General features: G+C 37.0%; 1 long non-coding RNA gene across 1 annotated transcript in view; it reads right to left on the reverse strand.

Annotated features, from left to right (window-relative positions):
• Positions 1 to 21004, reverse strand: part of LOC113190326 (uncharacterized) — a 117605-nt gene that overhangs the window by 26023 nt on the left and 70578 nt on the right. The window lies entirely within an intron of this gene.

Genomic DNA, 21004 nt, shown 5'->3' on the forward strand with positions numbered 1-21004 from the left:
GGAGACTCCAATAACACAGACATGATATATTAAATCATTATCCAACTTCATCATCAGGCCCTAGCCTTTGTCAGTTCTTAGCATATAAAAAGTCACTTGTCATTTATCACTTTGAAGATTCTATGGATTTTAGGAGATGTGTGCCAGGAAATAGGATGAAGACCAAATGTTTATTTCACAATATCACAACATTTATTAAAAAAAGAAAGTAAAAATCACTTCCTTCAACATCAAGAGGTAACCATTGACAACTTTTGGTATATATCTATAAGATACTTTTCTATGTTTTTTTATTTATGTGCATATGTTATGTGTATTTTATCTTTTTAAATTTTCATTCTAAAATGTACATACTGAATAATTTTAACCATTTTTGAGTGTATAGTTCAGTGACATTTTAAGTACATGCATTTACATTGTTAAGAAACCATAATCACTATCCATCTCCATTGTAAATGATGACATAAAACAACAACTTGACTTTAAAGAAAATAAGATAGCTTGCTCTGAACCAATTATGAATGTCAGAGGAAAGTGGATTCTAATTGTCTGAATGACTTGTTCTGCTGTGAAGGAGTAACCATGATGTAACCAAGATGTAACCATGAACTATTTTATAGCCAAAGAAAAAATGTCATCAATCAATATATTTAAGAAATAAACGGGTGGAGCCAGTAGGTAGGTGAGCTGTAGCAAAGAGGGAAAGTTTTTCCTATAGGTATTAACTGTTACAGCCCTTTAGCTTTAAGGTTGGGGGAGGCCAGAGGTCTGTTAAGCTGTTAATACATTATAAAAGGTTTACTAATGGGAGAATGTTAGGTCAGATACAAAAGTTAAAGTAAATGACATTTTTTTCTAAAGACCCCAATGTAGCCCAATCTAATGTTGTCTTTCAACCTACAATTTGCCTTCTCTCCACAATCAGGATGTTCTCAGCTTAGTTCAATCTTCATGATCTTTAATTCACATGTGGCACTGGGGAATAAAATTCACTGATTTATGGTACAGAATAGAGGACACAGTAACCAATCCACAAAACTACAACTATCTTATATTTGATAAAGGAGCTAAAAGCATGCAATGGAGGAAGGATAGCATCTTCAACAAATGGTGCTGGGAAAACTGGAAATCCATTTGCATCAAAAAGAAGCTGAATCCCTATCTCTCGCCATGCACAAAAGTTAACTCAAAATGGATCAAGGAGCTTGATATTAAATCAGAGACATGGCATCTGATAGAAAAAAAAGTTGGTTATGATCTACATACTGTGGGATCGGGCCCCAAATTCCTCAATAGGACACCCATAGCGCAAAAGTTAACAACTAGAATCAACAAATGGGACTTACTTACACTAAAAAGTTTTTTCTCAGCAAAAGAAACAATAAGAGAGATAAACAGGGAGCCTACATCCTGGGAACAAATCTTTACTCCACACACTTCAGATAGAGCCCTAATAACCAGAATATACAAAGAACTCAAAAAATTAGACAATAAGATTACAAATAACCCAATCAATAAATGGGCCAAGGACCTGAACAGACACTTCTCCGAGGAGGACATGCAATCAATCAATAAGTACATGAAAAAATGCTCACCATCTCTAGCAGTCAGAGAAATGCAAATCAAAACTACCCTAAGATACCATCTCACTCCAGTAAGATTGGCAGCCATTAGGAAGTCAAACAACAATAAGTGCTGGAGAGGATGCGGGGAAAAGGGCACTCTTGTTCATTGCTGGTGGGACTGCAAATTGGTGCAGCCAATTTGGAAAGCAGTATGGAGATTTCTTGGAAAGCTGGGAATGGAACCACCATTTGACCCAGCTATTCCCCTTCTCGGTCTATTCCCTAAAGACCTAATAAGAGCATGCTACAGGGACACTGCTACATCGATGTTCATAGCAGCACAATTCACGATAGCAAGATTGTGGAATCAGCCTAGATGCCCTTCAATAGATGAATGGATAAAAAAATGTGGCATTTATACACAATGGAGTATTACTCTGCATTAAAAAATGACAAAATCATAGAATTTGGAGGGAAATGGATGGCATTAGAGCAGACTATGCTAAGTGAAGCTAGTCAATCGTTAAAAAACAAATACCAAATGACCCCTTTGATATAAGGGGAGTAAACAAGGACAGGGTAGGGATGAAGAGCTTGAGAAGAAGATGTACATTAAACAGGGATGAGAGGTGGGAGGGAAAGGAAGTGAGAAGGGAAATCGCATGGAAATGGAAGGCGATCCTCAGGGTTATACATAAGGACATATAAGAGGAAAGGAGGGGTAAGACAAGATAATACAAATGGAAGAAATGATTTACAGTAGAAGGGGTAGAGAGAGAAAAGGGGAGGGGAGGGGAGGGGAGGGGAGGGGGATAGTAGAGAATAGGACAGACAGCAGAATACATCAGACACTAGAAAGGCAATTTGTCAATCAATGGAAGGGTAACTGATGTGATTCAGCAATCTGTATATGGGGTATAATTGGGAGTTCATAACCCACTTGAATCAAATTGTGAAATATGATGTATTAAAAACTATGTAATGTTTTGAACGACCAACAATAAAAAAAATAAAAGAAAAAAAAATTCACTGATTTATGTCCCAATAAATTCCACTATTATGTATAAATATAATGCACCAATAAAGGATCAAGATATATCGAAAATATAGATGTGGCTTCTTCAAAGAAATTGAGATTCTTAATAGATTATCTTACTTATATATTCCTAACCCTATGAGGTACGCATTGAGAGGCAGATGTACAGATTGAATAAGAATGGAGCCTCAGACAACCACTAGTATTGGAATTCCACTTTTATCACTGACCTGCTGTGTGACTTTGATAGACTTCTTAACCTGTCTGTACTTTTTTTTTTGCTTTTGTGGAATGGGGACAATTATATTACCTTCCTAAGTTGTGGTGAAAATTAAATAGATTATATACAAAAGATTAACATAAAGCTCTAAGAGCAGTACTTGGCCCATAGAAAGCATTTAATAACTGACAGCTATTTTAATTTGTGTAATTAGTATCCTCAAACTCAAGTAAGCATACAGTTCCTGTCATCAGTGAATATTTAGGGTTTTTATTTTCATTTTTTGCTAAGCATACACCATAATAAGTTTCCTTATATGGGCAATTTTGTGTACTGTTCATTACAGGATAAATACAATCATTGGTAAGTTAAAGAATGTATAACTTTCCAAGCTTTGTAATATGTTTTATCAAATCTCTGTCAGATAGATTATTCTAATCAACACTCCCACTAATGGCCTCAATCCCTTTACACATCTCTTATAGTGGTTAACACAAGGCTAGTGTGTTAGTCAGCTTTCCATTAGTATTGCAAAATGCCTGAGATAATAAGCTTATAAGGAGGAAATGTTTATTTAGGCTCAGCCAATTGTTACTTGACTCTGTCACTTTGGGGCTGTGGCAGAACAGTACTTCATTCCTGGAAGTGCATGGCAGAGTAAGCTGCTCACATCATGACAGCTGGAAAGTGAAGAGAGAGAAAAGAAGGGACCAAAGTCCCAAATTTCCTACTAGAGCTCACCCTATTGACCTATTTTTTTTTACTAGGCCACACCCCTTAAAGTTTCTACCACCTTCCAATAGCTTTTTGGTCTGGAGACCAAGCCTTTAACACCTGGGCCTTTAGGGGTTGCTCAAGATCAAAGCTAAAGCAGCTATGTTCATACTTCCTATGGCTCAGTTTATTTTTGTCACTGGATGAATATTCATTAAATAAATGACCTGACCCCTTGAAATCATTGAATAATATCAGCAGGATTATTCCTCTGCCTTCCCCTCATTACCTTTTTTCTAATCCAAAGAACTTTTATTCTTCCCTAACCACCCCACCCACCACTCTATAGTGATTAACATCCACAAATCAGAGAAAACATTTGGCCTTTGAATTTTTGGAATCATATTATTTCACTTAACATGATTTTCTTGAATTCTGTTCATTTACTGGCAAATGCCATAATTTCATTCTTCTTTGTGGCTGAGTAATATTCTATTGTGCATATATACCATATTTTCTATATCCATTCATTTGTTTAAGAGCACCTAGGTTGGTTCCATGATTTAACTATTGTGAATTGAGCTGCTGCAAACATTGATGTGGCTGCATTACTGCAGCATGCTATTTTAGGTCCTTTGGGTATAAAATGAGGAGTAGGCTAACGAGCAAATGGTGGTTTCATTCAAAATTTTCTAAGGCATCTTCATAGTGCTTTCCAGAGTGGTTTCACAAATTTGCAGTCCCACCAGCAATGTATGAGTGTAAATTTTCCCCCATATTGTTGCCAACATTTATTGTTCCTCATATTCTTGATGATTGAAAAGGCAAATTTTAACAAATACAAAAACTATTGATGTATAAAAATCCCATGTATCATATCAGATCATAATTGGAAGATACTAGAAATCAACAAAAAGGAAAGTAATAGAAACAACACAAATACGTGTAGATTAAATAATACTCTTAAATGAACAATAAATTAAAGAAAAATGAGAATAGAAATCCAGAAATTCTTAGAAATAGACAATGAGATAAAACATCAAAATATTTTCAATATTATGAAAGTGGTTCTAAGCAGAAAAGTTGTACTGAGTGACCACATTAAACATGGGTTCCAGATAGATGAGTTTTTTCTTTGATAAGATAAATGAGATTGACACACCCTTAGCTAAACTAACCAAAATAAGTGTGAGAAGACCAAACTCAACAAGATCAGAGATGAAAAAGGATATATCACCACAGACCCATCTGAAATCCAGATGTTTATCACAACCTATTTTGAAAATTTATACTCTAATAAACTGTTAAATATGGAAGACATTGACAAATTTCTAGACACATGTGACCTGCCCAAATTGATAAAGCTATAAAAATCTTAGATTAATATCAAATAATAAATTTTAATCAGCAATTAAAATAATCCCAAAAAAGAAAATCTCAGGACCAGATTGGCTCTCAGCTGAGTTTTAAGAGACATTTAAAGAATAATTAACAACAGTCTCCCTCAAATCATTCCATGAAATTGAAATGGAGGGAAAAGTCTCTAATAGATTTTATGAGGCCAGAATAACCATCATTCCAAAGTCAGACAAAGTTGCATCAAGGAAAGAATACTACAAAATAATATCTTTTGTGAGTATAGATCCAAAAATTGTTAGTAAAATATTAGCAAACTGCCTTCAAAAGCACATCAAAAAGATAACATGACATTATCAAGTGGGTTCCTTTCTAGGGATGCAAGTCTGGTTCAACATATTCAAATCAATAAATGTAATTCACACTTAAACAGAATTAAGTTCAAGAATCACATGATCATTTTAATAGATGCTGAAAAAATTTGATCAGGCAGGGAAAGTAGGGAAATTCCTCAAAAATAGAGCAGTAGGGAGATTTCTCAAAAATAACTAGTGGAGGGAACCACCATTTGACCCAGCTATTCCATTCTTTGGTATTTTTTCCAAAAGATCTTAAATTGGCAAAATAATAGTGATAGAGCCATTTCCATGTTTATAACAGCACAATTCACAATAGTAAATAATGGAATCAACCCAGGTGCCTGACAATAGATGAATGAATTAAGATATGTATATATATACATATCATATATATATATATATATATATATATATATATATATATATATATAACAAATTTATGGCATATGGCATTTGCTAGTAAATTGATGGAAATGGAGAATATCATACTTCGTGAAATAAGCCAAACTCAGAAACTCAAATATTATTTTCTCTTATATGCAATAACTAGAGTAAAACAAAGAAGATGGGGAGTAATTCATAGGACTAAATAAAGATAATACACAGATTAGTAATGTAGAATGACATCTAGAGGCAGAGAGGGAGATTGGATAAGGGGAGGCAATGAAAAATGATTTAAAAAACAGTTTATATACACATGTGAATATACCACAAGTGATTTTACATTTATGTATAATTAAAAAAGACCAATCAAATATAAATAGATGAGTGATAGAATGTCTAGTAGAAGAATAACAATAGGGGAGGGGAGACAGGGTGGAAAGGAAAAGAGGGGATCTTAAACTGAAATAGAATTCTGTGCATGTATGAGTTTTTTACAATGAACCCAACTAATGTGTATAACTATAAAACTCTAATAAAAATAAAATGAATTCTAATTATTATTGTATATTAATTGTGATTACTTTATTATATAAAAATATACATGTATTTTTATTATATAAAAAATATACATGTACTGAAATAGCTCCAAAATATTTTGGGTCACATTTTTTGGTACTGGTCAGGATTTATCCTTTACCCATCCCCACTAGGCCATTCAAGTTTTGGTCTAGTAGGTTCAACAGTTCGATAACAGCTTAGGGTTAAATTTAAGGTTAGGGTTAGGTTTAGGGTTAAGTTTAATGTTAAGGATAAGTATAGGTTAGGTTGGCTCTCTTTGATACTGGGAGGATTGGGATTAGATTTACTAATCTCAACAAGTTTGGGTCTTCTAGGTTCAAAGGTTCACTGGCAGCAAGAGTTTGATTTTTTTCAGGTTTTACTTCATTTTACCCTATAGGGATGAATGGAAATGCAGGTGGAATTCAAACATTGTTTGTGCTAGCTTCTTGAAGCATCATTCACACAATTTGTTCTCAGTGCGCACTTTTTGGTTTGTTTCTTGTTGAAGTCGCCCTTTTCTGAAGTAGAAAGAAACAGCTTATTCTGTAAGCATTTTAGGAGCAAGCAGAATATCTTTGTACTTAAATAGCTCCAACATATTTTTGACTGAATTTTTGATATGGGGCAATTTCCATACTTTCATCAGCCCAAGTAGGCTACCCAAGTTTGGATCTTCTAGGATCAATTGTTTGCTGACATGAACAGTTTGAATTTTTAGGCTTCACTTCATTTTGCCCTGTAGAAATGAATGGAAATGGAGGTGAAAATGAACAGGGTTTGTGCTAGCTGATTCAAACTTCATTCACTCAATTTGTTCTCAGTGTGAACTTTATGGTTTTTTTTTCTTTGCTGAAGTAGCCCTAAGCTTAAATAGAAATAAATAGCTTTATCTGTGAGCACATTAGAAGCAAGCAGAAGAATATCCATGTACTGAAATATTCAAAATATTCTTGGTCCTAATTAATTGATACTCTGCAAGATTCATCATTTACCCAGCCTCACTAGTGTCCTCAAGTTTGGGTATTCTAGGTTCAATGGTTCTCTAACAGGTTAGGGTATAATTTTAGGGTTAGTGTTAATATTAGTGTTATGTTTGGACAGATTTCTTTGATACTGGAAAGGATTCATTATTTACCTAACATTAATGGACTAAGTTTAAGTCTTCTAGATTCAATGGTTTGCTGGCAGAAACAGTTTGAATTTTCCAGTTTAACTTCATTTTGCCTCATAGGGATGAATAAAAAATGGAGGTGGAAATCAAACAGGGTTTGTGCTAGTTCTTGAAACTTTACTCACTCAGTTAGTTCTCAGTATGCACTCTCTCATTTGTTCCTTATTGAAGTAGGCCTATGCTGAAGTAGAAAGAAACTGCTTTATCTGTGAACATTTTAGGATGAAGCAAAAAAAAAAATCCATGTACTGAAATATACCCAAAATATTTTTCATCAGATTTCTTTGATACTGTGCAGGATTCATCCTTTACCAGCCCCACTTGGATTCCCAAGATTCAGTCTTCTAAATTCAACAATTCTCTAACAGGTTAGGGTTAGGTTTATGGTTATGGTTAGGGTTAGGGTTAGGTTTAGGTTTGGTCACATTTATTTGATACTGGGCAGGATTCATCCTTTACCTAGCTTTAATAAGCTCCCCAAGTTTGGGGTCTAGGCTCAACTGTTCACTGGCAGGGACAGTTTGAATTTTCAGGTCTCACTTCATTTTGCCCTATAGGGATAAATGGAAATGGATGTGGAAATCAAACAGGGTTTGTGCTAGCTGCTTGAAACTTCACTTACTCAATTAGTTCTCAGTGTGCATACTCTCGTGTTGTTTCTTTTTAATATTTAAATAGACCTAAGCTGAGGTAGAAAAAAAAACAGCTTTATCTGTGAATGTTTTAGCATCAAGCAAAAAAAAAAATCCATGTACTGAAATAGCTCTTAAATATGTTTGGTCGGATTTCTTTTGACACTGGGGAGGATTCATCCTTTCCCCAGTCTTACTGGGCTCCTTGAGTTTTGGCCTTTTAGGTTTAATAATTCTCCAACAAGTTAGTTTTAACATAAGGGTAAGGGTTAGTTTTACATTAGGGTTATGGGTAGATATTGTCAGAGTTTTTTATACTTGGAAGGATTCAGTTTTTATCTAACCTTACTAGCCTTTCCACGTTTGGGTCTTCTAGTCTATATCATTCACTGGCAGGGACAGTTTGAATTTTCAGGTTTCACTACATTTGCCCCATAGGGATGAATGAAAATGGAGGTGGAAATCAAACAGGGTTTATGCTAGCTGCTTGAAACTTTACTCACTCAATTAGTTCTCAGTGTGCACTCTCTGGTTTGTTCTTTGTTGATGTAGCCCTAAGCTGAAGTAGAAATAACAGCTTTATTAGTGAGCACTTTAGGAGTAAGGTGGAGAATACCCATGTACTGAAATAGCTCCAAATTTTTTTGGTAGTATTTCCTTACTAGTCTCCACAAATTTGTTCTCCTAGGTTCAAAGATTCCTGGCAAGAACAGTTTGAATTTTTATGTTTCACTTCATATTGCTCTATAGGGATGAATGGAAATGGATCTGGAAATTAAACAGGGTTTTTGCTAATGTCATGGACTCAATTAGTATTCAGTGCACATTCTGTGGTTTGTTTCTGGTTAAAGTAGCCCTAAGCAGAAGCCAGGAGAAATAGCTTTAACTGGGAGCATGTTAGAAGCATACAATTAGGACTTAAAATCCAACACAGTTTGTGATACCTGCATGAGTTTTCACACACACACAGTTAGTTCTCATTGTGCACTCTCTGCTCTGTTCCCTGTTGAAGTAGCCCTAAGCAGAAGTATTCTCAGTGCATACAGGAACACCTCTGTTGGAAGCTTTTGGGAAAATTGAATAAAGGTCTGAATTTACTTGAATCTCTGCTCAAATATTTCCTGCAAATTTCTTTGATATTGGGAAAAAATGATTCTTTCACCAGTGCCACCTTGTGCCCCAAATTTGATCCTCCTAGGTTCAAGGGTTCGCTGGCAGGAACAGTTTGATTTTTCAGGTTTCACTTCATTTTGCCCTATAGGGATGAAAGCAATTGGGACTGGAAATCCCACATGGTTTGGGCTAGCTGTCTGAAATTTCACACACGCAGTTATTTCTCAGTGTGCACTCCCTGCTCTGTTCCATATTCAAGCAGCCCTAAGCAGAAGCATTTCTCAGTGCATGCAGGAACACCTGTTGGGAGCATTTTGGCAGCTTGCAGGAAAGTCCTAATTTACTGAAATTTCTGCACGAATTATTTTTTAAAAGAGAGGAGAGAGAGAGAGAGAGAGAGAGAGAGAGAGAGAGAGAGAGAGAGAGAGAGAAGTTTTAAATATTTTTCAGTTTTTGGTGGACACAACATCTTTATTTTTTTTATGTGGTGCCTAGGATCGAACCCAGCACCCCACATATGCCAGGCATGCACGTTACTGCTTGATGCACATCCCCAGCCCTGCACAAATATTTTTGAGGATTTGATACCAGGCTGTATTGATCCTTTCTCCAGTCCCATCTTGTCCCCCCCCCCAATTTGGTGCTCCTATATTTAAGGATTCACTGGCAGAATGCTTTGAATTTTCAGGTTTCACTTTATTTTGCCCTATAGGGATGAAAGCAATTGGGACTATAAAACCAATACTGTTTTTGCTAGCTGCTTGAAACTTCACAAATGTAGTTTGTTCTGAATCTGCACTTCCTGCTCTGTTCTGTGCTGAAGTAGCCCTAAGCAGAAGCATTTCTCAGCGTGTGCTGGAACACCTTCCTTTGGGAGTGTTTTGGGGCTTGCAGGAAAGTCCGAATTTACTGGAATCTCTGTGCAAATTCTTTTTGAGGATTTTATTGATACTGAGCATCAACCCCCCATGTTTGGTTCTCCTAGGTTCAAGGCTTTGCTGGCAGGAATACTTTTAATTTTTAGGTTTCACATTGTTTTGTACTATAAAGATGAATGCAATTGGAACTGGAAATCGAAAATGGTTTCTGCTAGCTGCTTGAAACTTCACCCACTCAGTTAGTTCTCAGTGTGCACTCCCTGCTCTGCTACCTGTTAAAGTAACACTAAGCAGACACATTTCTCAGTGCATATAGCAACACCTTCTTTGGGAGTGTTTCGACAGCTCTAGGAACAACAGAATTTATAGGAATCTGTGCCAAAATTTTTTCTTCGGGATTTCATTGATACTGGGTAGGGTTGATCCATGGACCATTTTCATCTTATCACCCAATTTTGGTTTTCAAAAGTTCAAGGGTTTGCTGGCAGGAATGCTTTAAATTTTTAAGTTTCACTTCGTTTTTCCCTATAGGGTTGAAGTAGAAGCAATTTTTAGTATATGAAAGAACATTTTCTTCTGAAAGAACTTTGGCTACTGGCAGGAAATTACAAATTTATTGATTTTTTAAGAGAGAGAGAGAGAAGAGAGAGAATTTTTTAATATTTATTTTTCAGTGGACACAACATCTTTATTTTATTTTTTATATGGTGCTGAGGATCGAACCCAGCACTGCGTGCATGCCAGGCGATTGTGTCACTGCTTGAGCCACATCCGCAGCCCTTACAGATTTCTTTCCAACATTTCTAGATGGGTTTCATTGAAATATGCTGAATCACTTCTGTCACAAGTTCCACATTGCTACCCAAACTTTGTTTTCCTACATTCAAAAGTTCCCTTACAAGAACAATTTTATTTTAAGGTTTCACTATATTTTGCCCTTTATGAATGAATGAAGGGAATTCGACCTGCAAATTACAAATGGTTTGTGCTAGCTGCTTGAAATGTCAACACCTCAATTTGTTTTTCATGAGGACACTCCACTTTTTTTCTGGTTGAAGAAGCCCTAAGCAGAAGTAGTTCTCAATACATGGAAGAATGCCTTCTTATGGAAGTGCTTTGGCTCCTGGCAGGAAATTACAAATTTATGGAAATTTCTTCCCAAGACTGTCACAAGGACTTCATTGAAACTTGGCAGAACTGATCATTTCTACAGTTCCACATTGTTCCCCAAACTTGTTTTCTTAGGTTAAAGTGTTCCCTTGCAAACCACTTTTCACTTTTCAGTTTCACTGAATTTTGCCATGTATCCAGGATGGAAGGTATTTTGACCTGGAAATCGAAACTGGTTTGTACTAGCTGCTTAAAATTACAAAATCTTGATTAATTCCTAATTAATCAACACACTCCTCTTTGTTTCTTTTTGAAGTAGTTCTAGGCAAAAGCAGTTCTCAGGAACATCTTCTTTTGGATGTGCTTTAGCTGCTAGCAGGAAATTACATATTTCCTGAAATTTTGCCCAAAGATTGCCAGAAGGATTTCATTGTAACCTGGCTGAATTTATCTTTTTATCAGTCCCACATTGCTCTAAAATTTTGGTTATCCTAGATTCATAGGTTTGTGTTCATGGACAGTTTAATTTTTAGGTTTCACTTTCTTATTGTCCAAAAGGTATAAATGAATGGAGTTGGACCTGGATTTCCCCAACTCAATTAGTTCTTAGTGAGCACACTCTGCTTTGTTTCTGTTTGAAGTAGCCTGCTGCCCTTGGCCTGCAGGGTAGCTGAACTTAAGGTCACTCATGTGAATTTCCAGGGTACCAAATGAAACACAGACACACACTTTACCTTTAAACAAGTTTCAGGATGCCTCCTCCACTCAGGATGCCTCCTCCACTCTCGGACTCAAGCTCCCCAAATGGGAGAGCAAGGGAAAGTCATGAGACGCTGGCGAGAGAGAGTGAGCACTTTCAGAAGTGGGCTTTTATTGGGAATGACCCTCGTTCTTGGAAAGTTCCATCCAAAAAGGTAAGAAGGGGCAGAGTTACAAGGAATATGTGGGTGTAATTGGACCCAAGGGCTGTAGCATGATGCCTACATCTGAAGACATGTCCTCAAAATTCCAGACCAGGGTGATGTCCAAGTCACTACGAGATGTAGTGATGGTCAAAGGCTCTCTGCTGCAAGATGGAAGACATGAATCATTCAGAGAGGCTACCCACATATTCCCCTTTTTTTCTTTGAAAAATAGTGATTGGCCACTATTTCAAGTACCCGAATCCTTGTTTTGAAGGCTCCACATTCTACAATTACAAGAGAGAATAGCAAAGAGAACAATACAAGGATAAACCATATAGAATGTTTAAAAATGTTTCCAAGGTTGAAGTCTTTTAAGTATTTGATTAGCTAAAGAAGTAGGTTCTGAAAAATCAATAATATTTTTTGTATAACTTGAATATGATGATGGAGCTCCAAAAGATCCAAACTGTTATAATATTTTTGCCAAATACCCAATAAATAGTTTTTAACCTTCTCCCAATCCCATTGGGAAGCATTGTATTTGGCAGCCATAACACACACATAGCTACCATGACACTTAAGTCTTTCCTTGAATTTCAAAATCAAAAGTTCATTACAAATATGACAGTAGCCTCAAAGTCATTTAGCTTGGTCTCAATCCTTTCATCAATATTTATTTGACTATAAAGAGTCTTGTAACTATACTGAGATGACTGGTTTGTTATGAAAAAGTCTCATTTTAATAATTGATCTAAGGTTTTAAGTCTCCAGTAACAGTACGATTAGTTGGTCTAGGTCTACCAATTGCTGTCTTTTCCTAAATGACACTTTTAGCCAGCCAGCATGTTTATTGTGGAACCAACACAAAGATAATGGGGCACTATAGCCAGAATAATTAAGTCCAGTCACATGGTTGGGAGTAATATGTCTGTAAATCCTCCCATAATATGTGAGTCATTAGTAAATACTGGGGTGGATTCTCCAGTCCACACTGCTGGGTATTCTAGAGGTGGATTTGGAAAATATGTCCAATAAGTTTCCCTGATTCCCTTTTACCTAACATTTCAGTAGAGCTAATATTGCAATAAGCATCATCATTGGATATTTAACTTTTCCTTTCTGACGAATCATTTGTGCAGCCTGCAGTGTCAATTTCTTCAGTTCCTTCCATGAGGGTAGCTTCCTAATTTGGTTTCTTGGGGCCATTTTTATTCTTATCTTCTATCAAAAATTCTTGTTTTTGAGGGAAGTCTTCTCATGGTTGATCTCCAGTCACTTGAATCTTGGTTCTAACTGAGAGCACATTCAGATACCCAAATAGGACAAAAAGCACTTTCAGGGAATATACAAGCATGACCTCTGCCCCACATAATCACTGGATCTGGTCCTTTCCATTGATCAGCCTGTAAGTCCACCAAACTCGGTCTAAAGGGCCTATTGCTGTGGAAGACATGTGTCACTCAGCTTCAGTGTGATCTTCTGAGTCACAATTTAAAAAAAATTCAAATGAACAGAGCATGATTGAGGTTATTTTGGGGAGTCATAGTCCCATCTCCCATGTTTTTGTAATTGTAGTTTAATAGATAAATTAGTTCATTCTACAATGGCTTGACCGTGAGGTTTATAAGGAATACCTGTTTTATGGTCAATATGAAACCAAATTCCCAGTTTCCAATTTTGGCAAAATTGTTGAAAAGAAGAGCTTACATAAGCTGATGCAGTATCAGTATTTGTTTTTTTTAATCTGTAAAGGACATCCTAATACTGCAAAGGCAGCTAAACAACGAGAAATAACATGTTGAGTATTTTCTTTTCCATGGGCTGTAACAAAAATAAATCTAGAATAAGTATCTATAATTACATGTACATAACATTGTTTACCAAGTTGAGGAGTGTGAGTTGCATCCATTTGTCATAATTTATTTGGTTTTAATGCATGGGGATTAATCCCAGATCGTAAAGATGGAGGGTGTATAACATACTGGGGGCAGTGACATACAATTTTACAAGCTTATTCTCTAGTAATATTAGATTTTTTATGTAAGCTAGAAGCATTTTGATGATGCAAAGAATGCAAAGGTTGTGCACAGTCGTACAAAGACTTTTTTTGAAAAAGAGCAACCAATTTATCACTCTTATCATTACCTGATGTTAGAGGCACTGGAAGATTAGTGTGGGCTTGTATGTGACCAATAAAACATGGGTGCTTTCACATTTGAACTGTCCTTTGTAGGGTATGAAACAAATTGAATAACTCTTGTGAGGATGTATACCCAATAATTGAAGTTTCAATATTTTTTGAAACTTCAATTGCATAAAATCTGTCAGAATAAATATTGATAGGCTCATTTGCAAAATGACTTAAAGCACAAATGAGAGCCTGTAGTTCTGCTGATTGGACAGAAGCATATGAGGTTTGTATTACCTCTGTATGAGCTGACTATAAAAACCTGCTTTACCTGAGCTTGAGCCATCTATGAACACTGTCAGTGCACCATTTATTGATTGTGCACATATAATCCTTGGAAATATGAATGGCATTACCAATGCAAATTGAATAATTTTATCATGAGGAAAATCACTCTCTATCTGACCAGGAAAATTAACAAAAGCTACTTTCCAAAAATTAGAAATTTGAAAGAGCCAATCATTTTGTTGAGCAGAAAATGGAAATATTACAATATGAGGTTCTGATCCAACTAGCTGTAAAACTCTTGTTCTCCTTTTATCATTAATTGAGGAACCAAATCATGAAAAGGAGTTAATGACTTTTGAGGAGAGTGGGCTAAATGAATCCACTCCATAACTCCCAATGTTTGCCATATGGCCCCAGTAGGAGCATACGCAGTTGGAAATATCAATAAATATATAGGCTCTTGTGGATTAATTCTAGTAAGTTGAGCATTTTTAATAGCAATTTCAACTTTCCTCAAAGCCATTTTCACTTCTGCTGTGAGATGATAAGAAGAAGTTGGAGAAAGATCTCCCTCTAATATCTGGAATAAAGAACTTAAATCTAAAGAACTTAGCTTTAAAGATGGCCTCAGCCAATTAATATCTCCTAATAATTTTTGGAAAATTATTAAGGATGTGCAGCTCCTTGATTCTCATTTGAAAGTTTTGAGGATGGATTGTATGTCCTTCAATCACATGACCTAGATATTGAAAAGGAGATGTGTTTTGCACAATTTGAGGTGCAATGCACAAACCCAGTGCTGGGAGTAAATTCTCTATTTGGGCAAAAAAAAAAAAAAAAAAAGAGTACATCTGAATTGAATTAGCATGAACTAAAAGTAGGTCACCCATAAAATGAATAATAGCATCAGGGAATTTTTTTCCTCACAGGTGTGATAGCTTGTGCCACAAAATTTTGACATAGGGTAGGACTATTATGCATGCAATTTCCAGCAATATCTTTCAACTTGTTCTTTAAAATTAATTGCTGGGACACTAAAGGCAAACTTTTTACAATCATCTGGGTGCAAAGGTATAGAGAAAAAACAATCTTTTAAAACTACTATCAAATAATAATCTAAAGGAATAGTGTAGGAGAAGGAAGCCCAGATTGTAACATTCCAATGGGTTCTATGACTTGATTAATAGCTATAAGGTCTTGTAATAATCTTCAATTACCAGATTTTTTCTTAATTACAAAGATTTTTGTATTTCAGGGGCTGAGAATAGGCTCTAAATGACCATCTTGAAGCTGTTCCTCAACTAACATGTGGGCTATTTTAGTTTTTCCCCTGTTAAGGGCCATTGGTTGACTCAGATTGTCTCTTCTGTGAGCCAATTAATTTTTTATGCTATTTTTTAGGGAAAGGAAAAATGTCAGGGCCCCCACCAAAAATTTTGATTGTGTGCATTAATTAATCTCTGTTGAGGAGACTGGGTCATAGGTAGGTTTCCCTCAATTTCCTTAGGAGTAAATCCTTTATTAAGTCCCTCAAATAACATGATAGAATTTAGTTACTAATAATAATCCTAAACTGCTTAAAAAATCTCTACCCCATGAATTTACCAGTAATGTGTCCAGTTGAAAATTCCAGCATTACTGTCTCGGTCTTCTCAGCGAAGACACTGAACACTCTGGGCAGGTTTAGAGATCTGCCATATGCCTTCTAAATTGGCAGGCACAATACATAAAGGCCAGATTTTGGGCCAAAATCTGCGAGATAAAACAGATTTATTTGCCCCAGTATCTACAATACCTTGATTTATTTTAAAGATTGATTTTAAGTTCCAGTAGGGGGCACTCCTGCAGGATTAATTGAGCCCAGTACACTTTGTTTGGGAACCTGGAAGTTGAGGTCTTAAGTGATCTGTCCACTGAAAGGCAAGGTAAAAGTACTAATTGTCAGCATGTCTTTTGTAGAGAGCCGAATGGCATGCTCTGATTTCACAGTAACTGTTAGCTCATCGCTAAACTCCAAATTAATAACTCCTGGCATTACTTGAATTCCCTCTTTAAAACTATTTTGCCCCCAAATTAGGGTTATGGTACCTGGGGGTAATGGTTCATGGATTCCAGTAGGAACTTGCTGTAGTCCCATTTCAGGTGTTAAGTTTATTACCATGGCTGGTCATAAAAGTACTCTCTGGGTGGAGCTGACTGTTAATAATAATGATCCGCCATGGTTGGCTGTGATGACATCAAGGCCTGTGACTCCAAATCTTCCTCTCATGTGTACTGTAGAGCCCCCCATTGTGTATCGGGCCTGGGATAGTCAAACCTCCGTTTTTTGGCCTGAAAGGAGGCATAAGTGAAGTCAGATATGGAGGCAGGCCACCACCACATCTGTTCCTGTCACCACGCAGCTTTCCGTCTGGTAATGCTGCCAGGTTGAACCGGGAAAGGTTTCTGCCCTATTGTGTGGAGTCGCATTCCCTTGCCAAATGCCAAGTCCTGCCACAATTAAAACACCACCACGAGAATGACGCCTCTGGGAGTGGGGCTGAAGTATCTGTTTTAAAGCCATGGTGAGCGTAAAACCTTATAATTGTGTAAGACCAACATCGATACACAGGTGAATAAATTCAGAAACTGTCCCTTTCTTCTGATGGGGTTGGAGGACGTCCTGACAAATTTTATTGGTGTTTTCAAATGCTAGCTATTTATCTATGAATTCGGAGGCATTTGAATCTCCGATTGACCTGTTAGCTGCTTAGTACAGACGCTTTATGAAATCAGAAAATTTTTCTTTTGACTCCTGTTCTATCTGGCTAAAATCTAACTTTGCTTGATCCCGGGAAGAGATCTGGAGCAATGCTCTTTTGGCACATGCAATGATCTGATCATAAATGGCTAGATCATAACTTGTCTCTCTAGGTCCAAAAATTCCCTAGTTCCAATTAGCATCTCCAAAGGGGCATCAAAGCCTTGACTCCTGTTCCTCACAACCTGTTCAGTACAATAATCAGTCCAGTGAGATTGCCAAAGGAGATAATCACCCCCAGAAAGGCAAGCCTTGGCCATTGAATTCCAGTCATTTGGGGGTAGAGGCACGTGGCATAACAAATCAAGCAGGCTTTGCACAAAGGGTGAGTTTGGACTATAGGTACCGCAAGCACTTTTGAGTTCCTTTAGAGTCTTAAAAGGAAACTTCAGCCTGCATGAGGATATATTGGTTATGTTTGTTAATCTGTTCAAAGACTGAGAAAAAGCTGAAAACCTGTTATGTCTTTCCCCACTTTCTGCACTCTTCTAAGGCTATGTTGTAGGGGTCGAAGCATGGCAATCACCAGTTCAGAGTAATTATTGAACCCTGTTCTCCTGAAGGAGAGCAGCCAAATTCGAATAGGGGGGTGCTGGGCCAGCTATTAATTTAGTAAAACTCTCCTCCAGGTGTTCCTTATCTTCTGAGTCCCCTCAAATTGTGACTTTTTTGTCTGTGCATCTTGCTCCTCTCCATTTTGAATTTTCCTCACCAAAATCCAATCAGAGCTAGTTTCCTCTCTGGAATGTGCCCCTTGGTACTCCTCTAAGCTGCTGGGTCTCACTGGCTCAGCAGAGACTAAATTTTTGATCAGCAGAGACTAAATTTTTTATTTTAGGTTTTGCCCCAAGGCTGCCTGTCTGTGGTTTGCGAGCTGCAGACTGAGCAAAAATTGAATCCATCCTCAGACACACCAGAGAAAGAGAGAACTGCTTGAAAGCAGTCTTGGGCCATTTCTCCTGCTCCAAACTTCTAAAAGCTCTCTGAAGCCCTTTCAGCAGGTCCTTGGGGACCACTGGTCCTGTTCAAGATCATCAAAAAGACACGTTTCTAAAGCTGTCTAGACCTTCTGAATACTCTCCATTGTACTTTTAGACAGCATGACAGAGACATAGCCTTTATATAATTTTCTACCTAGCCTCTCCCAAGTATATAAATCTGGTGAGCCGTGCTGGCAAAGCCACAGACACATCTCGCTAATCTTTTTCAGGAACTGAGCTAGCTGAGCCCTTCTGACTTGTTTTCCTCTCCAGTTCATTATTGTCTCCAGAATTGTCAAATACATTTCTTAATTTGAAGACACAGAACTGCCCATAATAATTCTTTAAAGAGCCTGGCTCTGAAAATGTCTGCTTCCTCTGTGATCTCCAAAGAATCACTACTATTTCTGTAATGTGCTCTCTCAGTAACCCTGGAAATTCACCCCTGAGGGGTCTCTGGTTCCAGGTGCCACCTGCTGCCCCAGGCCTGTGGGGGCAGCTGAACTTAAGGTCGCTCATGTGAATTTCCAGGGACACCAAATAAAACACAGTCACACACTCCACTCTCAGCCTCAAGCTCCCCAAATGGGAGACTGATGGATAGTCATGAGAGGCTGGAAAGAGAGAGAGAGAGAGAGAGAGAGAGAGAGAGAGAGAGAGAGAAAAGAGGAAAAGAGAGGAGAGGAGAGGGGAGAGAGAGAGAGAGAGAGAGAGAGAGAGAGAGAGAGAGAGAGAGAGAGAATATGTTTGGAAGTGGGCTTTTTTTTTTTTTGGAATGGGAGGACTCTCATTCTTAGAAAGTTCCAGCTAAAAAAGGTAAGAAGGGATGAAGTTACAAGGGACATGTGGGTGTAATTGGACCCAAGGGCCATAGGGCAACGCCTATGTCTGAAGATGTGCTCAAATTTCTGGGACTGGGGCAATGTCCAAGTCACTATGAGATATAGTGATGGTCAAAGCCTCTCTGCTCCAAGACAGAAGACACTAATCATTCAGAGTGGCTCCCCACAGTACCCCTAAGCAGAAAAACTTCTCAGCACATGGAGGAATGCATTCTTATGAAGTGCATTTGATGGTACCAGAAATTACCAATTTACTGAAATATTTCCCAAAGATTTTCAGACAGATTTCATTGAAATTGACACAATTCATCTTTCCATCAATTACACATTACTCTCCAAATTTTGTTCCCTTCCGAGAACACTTTTCCTTTTTAGGTGTTTTTTTTTTTTTTTTTTTTTTTTTTTTTGCATTTTGAGCTTTATGACTTACTGAAGGGAATTGGACCTGCAAATCAAAACTGGTTTGTGCTAGCTGCTTGAAATATCAACATCTTAACTACTTCTCAGTGAGTACGCTCTGCTATGTTTCTGGTTGAAATAGCCCTAAGCAGAAGAAATTATCATCACATGCAGGAAAATCTTCTTTTGGAAGCACTTTAGTTGCGAGAATGAAATTATCAATTTCCATGTAATTTATCCCCTAGATTTCCAGACAGATTTCATTGGAACTTGGTGAAATTGGTTCTTTCACTAGTCTCCCATTGCTCCCCAATTTTGGTAAATCTAGGCTCCTGGGTTCATGTGCAAGAACACTTTTCATTTTTTTTTTTTTTTTTTGTGTGTGTGTGTGTTTGGTTTTTGTTTTGCCCTATAAAGATGAATGAATGGAATTGTACCTGGGAATCAAAATGGTTTGTGGCAGCTGCTTACAATTTTACAGACTCAATTACTTCTTAATAAGCACATTCTGCTTTGTTTTTTATTTTAGTAGCCCTAAAAAGAAGCAATTCTCTGCACATGCAGGATAATCTTCTTAGGTAAGTGCTTTTGATGCTAGCAGAAATTACATATGTCCTGAAATTTTTCTCCAAAATTGTCATATGGATTTCATTAAAACTTGGTAGAATTGATCTTTTCAAGAGTCCCACATTCCTCTCTAAATTTTATATTTCTAGGTTCAAAGAATTCATTGCAATGACACTTTTTTTTAAAGGTTTCACAGCATTTTGCTTTATATGAATGAGTGATTGGAATTGGACCTGGAAATTTTTTAAAAAAATGGTTTTTGGCAGCTGCTTGAAATTTCACAAATTCAATTAGTTCTTAATGAGCACACTCTGCTTTGATTGTGGTTGAGTTAGCCGTAAGTATCAGTTCTCAGTACATGGAGTAACACCTTCTTATGGAAGTGCTTTGGCTACTAGCAAGAGAGTACCAATTTACTAAAATTTCTCCACAACATTCCCAGATGTATCTGATTAAAATAGGTAGAATTTATCCTTTTTTACGAGTTCCACATTGCTCTCCCAATTTTGCTTTTCTACATTCAAGGATTCCCTTTGAAGGACAATTTTTATTTTTAGGTTTCACTGTGTTTTGCCTTTTATGGCTGAATGAAGGGATTTGGACCTGCAAAATAAAAATGGTTTTTGTGCTACCTGCTTGAAATATCAACATCTCAACTACTTTTCAGTGAGCACATTCACTATTTTTTTTTTTTGGTTGAAATACCCCTAACCAAAAGCAATTCTCATCAGATGTAGAAACACCTTCTTTTGAAAGTGTTTTAGTTGAGAGAATGAAATTACTAATTTACTGAAATTTATCCCCTAAATTTCTAGATGGATTTCATTGGAATTTGGCAGAATTGATCCTTTCATCAGTCTCACATTGCTCCCCAATTTTGGTTAACCTAGGCTCATGGGTTCATGTGCAAGGACAGTTTGTATTTTTAGGTTTCACTTTGTTTTGCCCTATCGAGATGAATGAATAGAATTGTACCTGGGAATCAAAAATGGTTTG

This window comes from Urocitellus parryii, chromosome 5, assembly GCF_045843805.1.
Source record: "Urocitellus parryii isolate mUroPar1 chromosome 5, mUroPar1.hap1, whole genome shotgun sequence".
Taxonomy (NCBI): domain Eukaryota; kingdom Metazoa; phylum Chordata; class Mammalia; order Rodentia; family Sciuridae; genus Urocitellus; species Urocitellus parryii.